Source organism: Eschscholzia californica, unplaced genomic scaffold (genome assembly GCF_041429995.1).
Source record: "Eschscholzia californica isolate CP2 unplaced genomic scaffold, dmEscCali1.0.p SCAF_3, whole genome shotgun sequence".
NCBI lineage: Eukaryota > Viridiplantae > Streptophyta > Magnoliopsida > Ranunculales > Papaveraceae > Eschscholzia > Eschscholzia californica.
In genome coordinates this window covers 16,269,440-16,282,223 of record NW_028238420.1, presented here as the reverse complement: position 1 = coordinate 16,282,223, position 12,784 = coordinate 16,269,440, and the positions used below count along the sequence as shown (strand labels likewise).

The following is a 12,784-nucleotide window of genomic DNA, read 5'->3' as shown; positions in this document are numbered from 1 at the left end:
GCATGTGGTCGATGGGAAGGGTCATTCACGGTCTAAATCAAAACCTAAAAAGTACAGATGCTTTAATTGTAAGAAAGAGGGACACTTCAAAAGGAATTGTCCTTTGCTTAGGAAGAAGCCAGCAGAGGCAGCAGTCATCGAAGAAGATGATGGTAGTGTCTTGGCAATCATTGAAGAATGTGATGAAGCTATGGTTCTGGCGATCAATGCACGAACCATAAGCTATGGTCTTGGCAATCATTGAAGAATGTGTTGAAGCTATAGGTGGATTTTGGATACTGGTTGTACATTCCATGTATGTCCTCATAAGGAATGGTTCTCCACTTACACAGTCATTAATGGCGGTAAGGTGTTAATGGGAAACGACGCTCCTTGTAAGGTGGTTGGAATTGGTACTGTTCAAGATCAAGATGCACGATGGTGTTGTGAGGACTATAACATGTTGGGTTTTACACCCTTCTACTAGTGTTTATAGCGGAATTAAGACATCTAATGTCTACACTAGTATTCCCAGGATCACATGCATAAACCTATGATAATCATTAATTAAAACTAGAAAGATAAATACCTTGTTCGCTAGTTTTCCCTCGAACCTTTCCAATTGCTTATGAGAAGATCAAGAGCTTCAAGTGTAGCTCCTCTACTTGGGACACGAGCAAAAAATTTGATCTCCCACCTTGTTGTATAGCTAGCACACCAATGGTGGTTGAAAAAAAAGAACTCCTTTCTTCTTGACTAGATAGATAGTTAATGGGAATTAGCTCACTTTCTCCTCTCTACTTGATGTGGTAGAGTAAGAAAGCTTAGAGAAAAATTCCACACCTTATTCTCTTCCCTAAGAGTGTTTATATAGAACCCTAATAAGAATCCACCTCCTTTTAGGTTTCCTAAAACACCCTTTAGAATAAGATTTAGGGAAATAGTCGAAAATAGCAACTATTGATATTTTCTCAATTCCCTAAGGAGGAGGTGCCCAAACACCACGAAAATTGGCAGATATAATGTTTATTATATCAGCAACTAACCCTCCAAAATTCAGCCCAATCCGAGTCCTAGAAGTACCCGAACCGGTCTATGCCCAAAAACCCTGTTTTTGGCCTTTTGGTACTATCTTTGCCTAATTCCTTTTTAGGCCTATGAGATATGTTTATGGTACACTCCCATGATTATATCTCACTCCCACTAGTCATATCCTAGATCAATTTGTCACTCTTATGTGTAACCCGTTGTAGGATCCGATCGAAGTTAGCCGCGAATTACTTCGTAATTCGACGATCGTAGTTGGTCTCTAGCTACAACTCTACGATCCCTAAATCAATCGGACTTGATGATCTTCCACATCAATTGTCCTATCCGACAAATTGTTCGCATTGTCACCTTGGTCGAAGGACATCTCCTTCAACTCCTTCAGACTCCCACTTGGACTTAGAACAAGTACAATGCTCGATTCCCATGTCACTTAGTATCCCATCTGATACGTCACGTCATTCAGACTTTCTTGATCTCGAGTACAACTGTCAAAACAAATGATTAACTTTTAATCCATTTGAGCACGGCCATGCATTTTCAGTTGTTGCTCGTCAAGTGGCCCGAGGACACTGTACCCTAACATGGTTAGGAGGACATAATCCATTCTTGCGCTCCCACTCAACTTTATGTCTATCCTGTCCTTCCTAGTATCCGCCTTTATAACCTCCTTTTACGGCGCGGCGTTTAACGGAACCAAAGTCAGACATTCCTTACATAAGATGAGCTGAGCACTCATGTTTTGAGGAATCTCTTCAATCTTGTCTTTGTGAGAAGTTTGACGATTTCATCATTCTTTGGATGAACTTCTCACGTTGAGGGTTATTCCAGTGTATAATCCCTATTATGCACTCACGTAGTCGAATCGAATACACTATTTCTATAGCCCATGAAACTGCGCTATCCCATCGACTCCCGTACTAGTCTTCGTGAGTCATTGTTGTCCATGCAATGACCTGGACTAGGGAATTGATAATGAATCACTCCAAGTTCACTTAGTAGGGTTTCATTCATCAGATCACGTATCTGACAAGCCTACTCGGAGCGTTTTCTTTATCGTGTGGACTGTCTCTTAAAATACCAAACCAAATTTTAAGGACAAAATAAAATTTCTTTTATTTTATTTATCGAATGTAAGTAATTAGGCACATAAACTCTATTATGAATCCAAATTACATTTGTTGCCATTCCCCAATGCGCTTTATACCAATGTCCCTCATGTGTGAATCATGTTTGGGCTGAGGTAACGGTTTGGTTAACGGATCTGCAACGTTATCATCCGTATGAACCTGGCAAATTACCACATCTTTTCTCTCTATGATTTCTCTAATCAAGTGGTACTTCCTTTGGATATGTTTGGATTTTTGGTGTGCTCTTGGTTCCTTGGCTTGAGCTATAGCTCCGTTGTTGTCACAATAGAGAGTCACGCCCTCTTCCATGCCAGGTACGACACCAAGTTCTATCATGAACTTCTTGATCCAGACTCCTTCCTTTGCAGCTTCCGAGGCCGCTAGGTATTCTGCTTCAGTGGTAGAGTCTGCAACTGTGCTCTGCTTGGAACTTTTCCAACATACCGCTCCTCCATTCAGACAGTAGACGAACCTAGATTGTGATTTGAAGTCGTCTCTATCCGTTTGAAAGCTTGCATCCACATGGCCTACAACTTTTAGTGTATCTTCCCCGCCATATACCAGGAAATGATCCTTAGTCCTTTTCAGGTACTTTAGGATATTCTTGGCGGCGTGCCAGTGCGCTTGGCCTGGATTTGATTGGTAACGGCTACACATGCTCAAAGCATATGAGACGTCTGGGCGAGTGCAGATCATGGCGTACATGATTGATCCTATTGCCGAAGCATAGGGTACTTTCATCATGTGTGCTAGCTCATCAGGACTCTTAGGACACTGATCTTTGCTAAGCACCATACCATGTGACATGGGAAGGAATCCTCTTTTGGAGTTTGTCATCTCGAACCGTTGAAGAATCTTATCTATATAAGTTTCTTGACTAAGTCCGATCATCCTCCTTGATCTATCTCTATAGATCTTGATTCTCAATATGTATTCTGCTTCCCCTAAGTCCTTCATAGAGAAGCATTTCCGAAGCCAGTCTTTAACTGATTCCAACATCGGAATATTGTTTCCTATGATTAATATGTCATCGACATAAGGGACTAAGAAAACTAGGTCGCTCCCACTAACCTTCTTGTAAACACAAGATTCTTCTGCATTCTTGAGAAATCCAAATTCTTTGATTTTCTCGTCGAATCGAAGATTCCAACTCCGGCTTGCTTGCTTGAGTCCATAAATGGATTTCTTAAGCTTGCAAACTTTTCCAGCATTTTTGGAATCTACAAAACCTTCGGGTTGTGTCATGTACACATCCTCTTCCAAGTGTCCGTTCAGGAAGGCGGTTTTGACATCCATTTGCCAAATCTCATAATCATAATGAGCTGCAATTGCTAGAATGATCCGAATGGATTTAAGCATTGCGACAGGTGAAAAGGTTTCATCATAGTCTATGTCATGAATCTGTTTGTATCCTTTTGCCACGAGTCTAGCTTTGAAAACGCTAACGTTTCCATCCTTGTCAGTTTTTACTTTGAAAACCCATTTGCATCCGATTGGTTTTGCTCCATCGGGCAAATCGATCAAGTTCCATACTTGATTTTCTGACATGGAATCCATTTCCGATCTCATGGCTTTTAGCCATTTTTCGGAGTCGGGGCTCGTCATAGCTTGGTTGTAGGTACTCGGCTCATTATCTTCTAACAGTAGGATATCTGTTTTCTGAGATAACTCCTGGAGCCTTTGAGATCTACGAGGGGCCTGAGCAACTTTTGGAGTGTTCTCAACTAGTTGAGATGTCTCCTACGAATTTGATTCGACTTGAGCGGGAGGTACTCTCTCGACCTCATTTTCCTCTTCCATACTTTGTGTATAGATAGGAGCCGCTAAACCTCTTGATATTTCTATATCTGTGTTTATTTGTTGCTCATATCGAATTTCATCGATATCTACATTTCTCCCACTTGTCTGTTTGGAAAGGAATTCCTTTTCAAGGAAGACACCATCTCGAGCAACAAACACTTTGTTCTCAGATTCGTGGTAGAAGTAGTAACCCCTTGTCTCTTTTGGATAGCCCACAAAGAGACATTTGTCTGATTTAGGTGCGAGTTTGTCTCCTTGTAAAATTTTTACATAAACTTCGCATCACCAGACTTTGAGAAAAGACAGCTTTGGAATCTTTCCAAACCATAACTCATATGGCGTCTTTTCTACAGCTTTTGACGGAGCTCGGTTAAGTGTGAAAGCAGCCGTTTCTAGAGCATACCCCCAGAACGTGTTTGGAAGATTTGCTAAGCTCATCATAGATCGAACCATGTCTAACAAGGTGCGATTTCTCCTTTCAGAAACACCATTCATCTGGGGTGTTCCTGGCGGAGTGAGTTGAGATACTATACCACAACTCCTAAGATGATCGTCAAATTCTTGACTCAAATATTCACCACCTCGATCGGATCGAATGGCTTTTATTTTCTTGCCAAGTTGATTCTCTACTTCGTTCTGAAATTGTTTGAACATGTCAAACGATTCGGACTTATGCCTCATCAAGTATATGTAACCATAACGAGTGAAGTCATCCGTGAACGTGATGAAGTAGCCATAGTTACCTCTCGCTGGAGTACTTATTGGTCCGCATACATCCGTATGTATGAGTTCCAAGGGTTCTTTGGCTCGGTCTCCTTTTCCTTTAAAAGAAGACCTCGTCATTTTACCCATTAAACATGATTCGCATGTGTCATATGATTCTAAATTATACGAACCTAGAAGTCCATGTTCATGGAGCTTCTTCATGCGTGTCATGTTAATGTGACCCAAACGACAATGCCAAAGGTAACTTGGATTTGAATCATCTGACCGTAGCCTATTGGTTTCTATGTTGAAGACTTCGTTCTCAATATTCGTAATATAGAGACCGTTGTATAGCTTAACACTGGTATAAAACATTTCACCTTTGTATAAAGAACAACGCTGGTTTTTTATTAATAGGTGATATCCCTCTTTGTCTAATTCTGAGACTGGGATAATGTTTCTAGAAATAGAGGGTACATAATAGCAATTATGAAGTTCTAAAACTAGACCAGTTTCCAAAGGTAGACTGAAAGTTCCTACAGCTTTCGCAGCAACCGTTGCTCTATTTGCTACTCGTAGGACAAGCTCCCTTCCAGATAAATACTTGATTCCCTTAAGGCCCTGCACATCATAAATGATATGAGCACCACATCCGGTATCGAATACCCAGGATTGAGAATCAAATGTATTTGCTAAGTTAACTTCGATAACATAGATACCTTGGTCGGAATCGTGAGTTCCTTCCTTTTTCCTTTTGTTCTTCTGAATCAGTTGAAGTTCTTTCTTTGATTCAGACATTCCAATGCCTCTCCGGATTGCCTTAGAAGTTCCGTACTTCCTCAACCGTGATTTGTTTCGGGACATGTCCCTTAATCGACGGATGATTGTGTGCACATCCATTTTCCTGAATCTCTTTTGAAGATTAGGCTCCATGGTTGCCAACATAAGGCAAGTTACTGAAATTGATTTCATCCGGATACTTTTGGCCTGCTTTTGTTCCTCAATCTTTGAGTTCGCAGTTATTCTTGGAATAGGGGTATCCAGTACGCTTTCTTTGTTTGTAGATTTGAGAACACTTCTCAATCTCTTTTCCCAATCAAGGAAGTTATCCATGTTCAATTTGTCCTCATCAAGGATTGAACATAGGTTGAAAAGATTGATTTTTGCCATAGTAAAACTACATGAAACAGAAAAAAGGATTTTGCTAAGTATTACATTCGATAATTTTTGCAAAAAGTCCTAAGTTTTTGCCACATTATTCAAGATAAAACGTGTCCCTAGATGAATAATGCGATTCCGAGATCCCATCTCTCAAGGATTAAGCGGACTAGGGCCCTGCCCTTAATTCCCATTGATTTAGGTGAGTGAATACTTTCACTGATCATACCATATGATTCTCGGTTGATGGATTACATGTTTAGTGTAAAATCCATCCTTTTGCCTCGAGTATCCAAGACTCTCTTGCTGATCTCGTTGAGTAGAACCATTTAGACATGTAGGCCTCTTCTATAGGCCTACCCGCAATGTCCCAAGGTAGAGGAGGTACTCTGCGAAGGCCGACCCACCTTCCTCGAACAAGGGCGCAAGGAGTGTCTTAATTTGGATAGGCACTGTACTCAAAATTACTTTTAGGGACTTTTACGCTAGTCTGGCGTTCATTTTAGTTAACTAATTAGCCTAACTAACATCCACGACATAAAGCGTAAATAAGTAAGTAAATGCGCGCGAGAAAGTAAATCAAGCACATATGGATCCTAGTATGGCCCCTAACCTAGAAGATCTAATCTCCTTTGGTTTGCTTCTTGTTTCGCCTTTTTAGTTCGTCTAGATCTCCGTCTTTGAACCTCCACGACATAAAGCGTAAATAAGTAAGTAAATGCGCGAGAAAGTAAATCAAGCACATATGGATCCTAGTATGGCCCCTAACCTAGAAGATCTAATCTCCTTTGGTTTGCTTCTTGTTTCGCCTTTTTAGTTCGTCTAGATCTCCGTCTTTGAACCTCCATTGATTTCTCCCACTCGCCTTTGAATTTCTTCCTTGAGTTTCATCAATGGACTCATAAACCCTAAACTCTAATTACAAGACTCAAACGATTCGCAGATCGTGTAAACTTGAAATTAAAATTATTACAAAACATGCACCCATCCGTGCTTAAAACAAGAATAAGAAATAAATTCTATGGCCATACTAGTTTCCGCATTCACATCACATGCAATCATATAATATATTTCAAGGCTATCAATTATATATGCATGTATATCCGGGAGATACTTTTGTCGACATCCGTATGTCATGTACGCACCTTAAGTCTACATCAAAAGATTAGACTAATGGTGTGTCTTGGTTTGATTTTAAAATTTGATTTTAAAGAGAAATTCCGTTTGGGCCTTGAATGGCCCGGGTTAATTTCGGAAATATTTGGATTGGAATTTTGAGAGAAAATTTGGATAAAACTCCCACTCGAATAGTGGTCCCTTTTCGTGGTCCGAAAAGCCTTGAAAAGACCCGGGACAAGTCCTAGACAAGTCCCGGCCCAAGCCCACAAAAGGGCTTGGACAAGGTCCGGATATGGCACGGCCCATAGGGCCGGCATGTCCGAGCCGAGGCCAATAGGCCTGATCTCGTCCTGGCCGGAGCCAGGACGCTAGTCCAAGCACCAGACGCATCCTAGACGCATCTGGTGCTGGACCGGACCAGCACTAGGTGTCTCGGACTTAGTCCGAGACACCCAGGACCCCAGACGCGTCTCCAAGACGCGTCTGGTAGTAGCTATTGGACGCGTCTGGAAGACGCGTCCTGGTTAAGCTACTGGTCGCGTCTGGAAGACGCGACCTGGAGCAGCTGGACGCGTCCTCAGACGCATCCAACAGTAATCTGGGACGCGTCTACCAGACGCGTCCTCCAGGCTACTGGTCCGGCCAGGAAGCTTCCTGGCCGGACCTATTGAGTTTCTAAAAAACTCAATAGTTTTCCCTTTTTTTTTTTTTTTTTTTTTTTTTTGTGTTGCAATTTTAAATTGCTTTTTCCAAAATTTGAAACACTTCTAAAATATTTCAAATTCTTTTTAGAACTATTCTAAATTTCCAAATTTTGTTTTTCACAAGTTTCCAAAAAACTTAAAACAACTCTTTTAATCAAACCAATTTGGATCAAAATTTTAGGTTTTGAAATTCTTTTCAAGAACAAATTTTGAAATCTTTTGACAAATACTTGAATCTTATTCAAAATTAATCAAAAATTTTGTGTTTTAAACACTTTTAAACACAATAATCTATCTAGAAAAGCATGGAATTGGTCCAAAACTTAGATAAGATAGGCTAATTGCAAGAGGCTCTGACGCCACTGTTGGGTTTTACACCCTTCTACTAGTGTTTATAGCGGAATTAAGACATCTAATGTCTACACTAGTATTCCCAGGATCACATGCATAAACCTATGATAATCATTAATTAAAACTAGAAAGATAAATACCTTGTTCGCTAGTTTTCCCTCGAACCTTTCCAATTGCTTATGAGAAGATCAAGAGCTTCAAGTGTAGCTCCTCTACTTGGGACACGAGCAAAAAATTTGATCTCCCACCTTGTTGTATAGCTAGCACACCAATGGTGGTTGAAAAAGAAGAACTCCTTTCTTCTTGACTAGATAGATAGTTAATGGGAATTAGCTCACTTTCTCCTCTCTACTTGATGTGGTAGAGTAAGAAAGCTTAGAGAGAAATTCCACACCTTATTCTCTGCCCTAAGAGTGTTTATATAGAACCCTAATAAGAATCCTCCTCCTTTTAGGTTTCCTAAAACACCCTTTAGAATAAGATTTAGGGAAATAGTCGAAAATAGCAACTATTGATATTTTCTCAATTCCCTAAGGAGGAGGTGCCCAAACACCACGAAAATTGGCAGATATAATGTTTATTATATCATCAACTAACCCTCCAAAATTCAGCCCAATCCGAGTCCTAGAAGTACCCGAACCGGTCTAGGCCCAAAAACCCTGTTTTTGGCCTTTTTGTACTATCTTTGCCTAATTCCTTTTTAGGCCTATGAGATATGTTTATGGGACACTCCCATGATTATATCTCACTCCCACTAGTCATATCCTAGATCAATTTGTCACTCTTATGTGTAACCCGTTGTAGGATCCGATCGAAGTTAGCCGCGAATTACTTCGTAATTCGACGATCGTAGTTGGTCTCTAGCTACAACTCTACGATCCCTAAATCAATCGGACTTGATGATCTTCCACATCAATTATCCTATCCGACAAATTGTTCGCATTGTCACCTTGGTCGAAGGACCTCTCCTTCAACTCCTTCATAACAGACATCAGACATGTTCCAGATTTGAAGAGAAATCTAATCTCTTTGGGAACTCTGGATGATAATGGTTGCAAATATGTTGGTGAAGGTGGTGTTCTTCGGATTTCTAAGGGGAGTCTTACAGTTATGAAGGGGTTGAAAAAGAATGATCTATATGTGCTACAGGGTAACACAGTTACCGGATCTGTAGCGGCGTCATCATCAGACAAAGAAGTTGAGACTACCAAGCTATGGCATATGCTGTTAAGGCATATGAGTGAAAGGGGGGTGGCTATACTGAGCAAGCAGGGGTTACTCTGTGGGCAGAAGGTTGGAAAACTGGAATTCTATGAACATTGTGTCTTCGGGAAGCAATGTCGGGTAAAGTTCAGTACATGGGTTCACAATACCAAAGGAACTCTGGATTACATTCATTCAGATCTTTGGGGTCCCTCTCGGGTCAGCTCGCATAGTTGGGGTAGATACATGTTAACCTTGATAGATGATTTTTTCAGGAAAGTATGGGTCTACATACTGAAACGCAAAGATGGGCATTCGTCAAGTTCAAGCAGTGGAAGACCTTGATCGAAAAGCAGACTGGAAAATCGATCAAACGCTTGAGGACTGACAATGGCATGGAATTTTGCGGAAACGAGTTTAATAGGTTCTGTGTAGACGAAGGGATAGTGAGACAGCATACGGTCAGAAAGACCCCACAGTAGAATGGGGTGGCGGAAGTATGAACAGAACTCTATTGGAACGAGCTCGTTGTATGCTTTCGCGTGTGAAGATCGACAACTTCAGTCGTCGATCCTCTACTTGAGACACCGAGTTGGTTAACTTGATCTCCCTTCTTTAATGTCTTTTAGGACTTAATAGAAGGTTGAGAAAAACCTTTCTCCTTGACTAGATTGATATAATGGGAGCTTTTTCTCTACAATCTCCACTCTCCACTAGTTGTATATTGTGAGAGAGAGATGTGTATTTTTGAGAAAATTTCACACCTCCTCTGAACTACTAATGAGACTATTTATAGGCATTACCTTAGTAGAGTCATACTCAAATAAGGAATCCAAAAAAGTCTCCTTCAGAAAAGATACGCATAGAGGAGTTTTAGTCCTTTGGGATGCCCTAATTAGGGTAGCCATATCAGCCCATTATGGGCTTTATGTGGCCGACCCACTATGCCTTTAAGCCATCACATGGCCGGCCATAGTAGCCTTGCTTAAGGGCACCCCCTTTTATGTCCATTGTTTATATCTTGTTCCGAATCTCTATTCGAACCCTTTTGGCCTATTTAGTTGGATCCAATCAATCTTTAGCCTAGTCCCATCTAGTCAAATCTCTCCGCTCAAGTTACCACTCTTATGTGTAACCCGTTGTAGGATCCGGTCTATGTTAGCCGCGAATCACCTAAGTAATCCGACGATCGTAGTTGGCTTCCAGCAAAGCACTACGACCCCTAATTGGACCGGACTGGATGATTTTCATAACTTATTCATCGTTATCCTAACCGACAAATTGATCGCATTGTCATCTTGGTCGAAGGACACTCCTTCAGAAGGACATCTCCTTCAGACCGAAGGGATATATCCTTCAGTCTCCTACTTGTCCTTAGAACAAGTGTAATGCTCGATTCCCATGTCACTTCGTATCTCATCTGATACGTCATATCCTTTCGGACTTTCTTGATCTGGAGAACAACTGTCAAGCTAATGATTAATCTTTTAATCCATTAGAGTACGGCCGTACATTTTCAGTTGCTTCTCCTCAAGTGGCCCGGAGATACTATTCCTTACCTAGTTATGAGGACATAATCCATTCTTGTACTCCAACTTAACTTCATATCTATCCTGTCTCCCCCAGCAATCCGCCTTTATAACCTCCTTTTACGGCGCGGCGTTTAACTGTGCCAAAGTTCGACATTCCTTATAGAAGATTAGTGGAGTACTCATGTTTTAAGGAATCTCTCCAATCTTGTCTTATATGAATTCCTGACGTTTTTCAATTTTCATTGAAGAATTCTCATTTTTGGGTTGCCCAGTGTATATTCCCCAATCATACACCCATGTAATTGACCTAAATACTATATTCCTATGGCCCATGAAACAGCGCCATCAGTCAATCTCACATGCTAGTCGTCTTGAGTCATTGTTGTCCATGCAATGACCTGGACTAGGGTTTTGATAATGAATCTTTTTCAAGTTCACTTAGTAAGGTTTCATTTACCAGATCACGCATGTGATAAACCTACTTGGTAAAAGTTTCATTATTTTCGAATGTCAATTAAATACTAAACCAATATATAATGACGAAATAATTAAGTTTATTTCTTTTATTGAACGTAGCTAATCAAATTACATAAAACTCCTTTTATTAATCTGATTACAAACTTAAAGCCATTCTGCGATGTGCTTTATCCCCATCCCCTTTGTATGACTCTCATGTTTGGGCTGAGGTAGTGGTTTAGTTAACGGATCAGCAATGTTGTCACCCGTATGGACTTTGCAAATCACCACTTCCTTTCGCTCAATGATCTCCCTTATCAAGTGGTATTTCCTTTGGATATGTTTGGATTTCTGGTGTGCTCTTGGTTCCTAGCTTGGGCGATTGCTCCATTCTTGTCACAATATAGAGTAATCCCTTTTTCGATGCTGGAAACGACACCAATCTCGGAGATAAACTTCTTCATCCAAACTCCTTCCTTCACTACTTCTGAAGCGGCCAAGTATTCTGTTTCTGTGGTAGAATCCGCTACAGTACTAGTAGTCTGCTTTGAGCTTTTCCAGCATACTGCCCCTCCATTCAGACAGAAAACATGTCCCGACTGTGATCGGTAATCATCTCTATCCGTTTGGAAGCTCGCGTCAACATAGCCTTCCACGATTAGTTCTTCTTTCCCGCCTTATACAAAGAAATAATCCTTTGTCCTTCTTAAGTACTTAAGGATATTCTTGGCTGCGGCCCAATGATTTTCACCTGGATTTGATTGGTAATGACTACACATGCTCAGAGCATATGAGACGTCTGGGCGAGTGCAAGTCATGGCATACATGATGGATCCTATTGCCGAAGCATAAGGTACCTTTTGCATGATTGCTAGCTCACGTGGGTCACTAGGACTTTGGTTCTTGCTTAGCACTGTGCCATGAGCCATGGGCATGAATCCTCTCTTAGAGGTTTCCATTTTGAATCTCTTAAGAATCTTATCTATATAAGTTTCTTGGCTGAGTCCAATCATATTCTTTGATCTATCTCTATAGATCTTGATGCCCAATATGTATTCTGCATCTCCTAGGTCTTTCATTGAGAAACACTTCCTAAGCCATTTTTTACAGAATTAAGCATCGGAATGTTGTTTCCAATGATTAGTATGTCATCTACATATAAGACCAAGAACTAGGTTGCTCCCACTAACCTTCTTGTATACACAAGATTCTTCTTCGTTCTTCAGAAAGCCAAACTCTTTGATTTTCTCGTCGAAACGAAGATTCCAACTCCTGCTTGCTTGCTTCAATCCATAAATGGACCTTTGAAGCTTGCAAACCTTTCTAGCATTATTAGAATCTACAAAACCTTCAGGTTGTGTCATGTACACATCGTCTTCCAGATTTCCATTCAGGAAGGCGGTTTTGACATCCATTTGCCAAATCTCATAATCATAATGAGCGGCTATCGCTAGAATAATCCTAATGGATTTAAGCATTGCGACAGGGGAAAAGGTTTCGTCGTAGTCTATTCCATTGACTTGTTTGTAACCTTTTGCCACGAGTCTTGCTTTGAAAACGCTCACGTTTCCATCCATGTCAGTTTTCATCTTGAAAACCC

The 12,784-nt window shown here is 40.8% G+C and overlaps 1 long non-coding RNA gene and 1 pseudogene across 1 annotated transcript in view; one reads left to right on the top strand and one right to left on the bottom strand.

Annotated features, from left to right (window-relative positions):
* Positions 1–12,784, top strand: part of LOC147548714 (uncharacterized) — a 38,425-nt gene that overhangs the window by 11,656 nt on the left and 13,985 nt on the right. The window lies entirely within an intron of this gene.
* LOC147548715 (secreted RxLR effector protein 161 pseudogene) lies at positions 11,502–12,050 on the bottom strand (annotated as a pseudogene).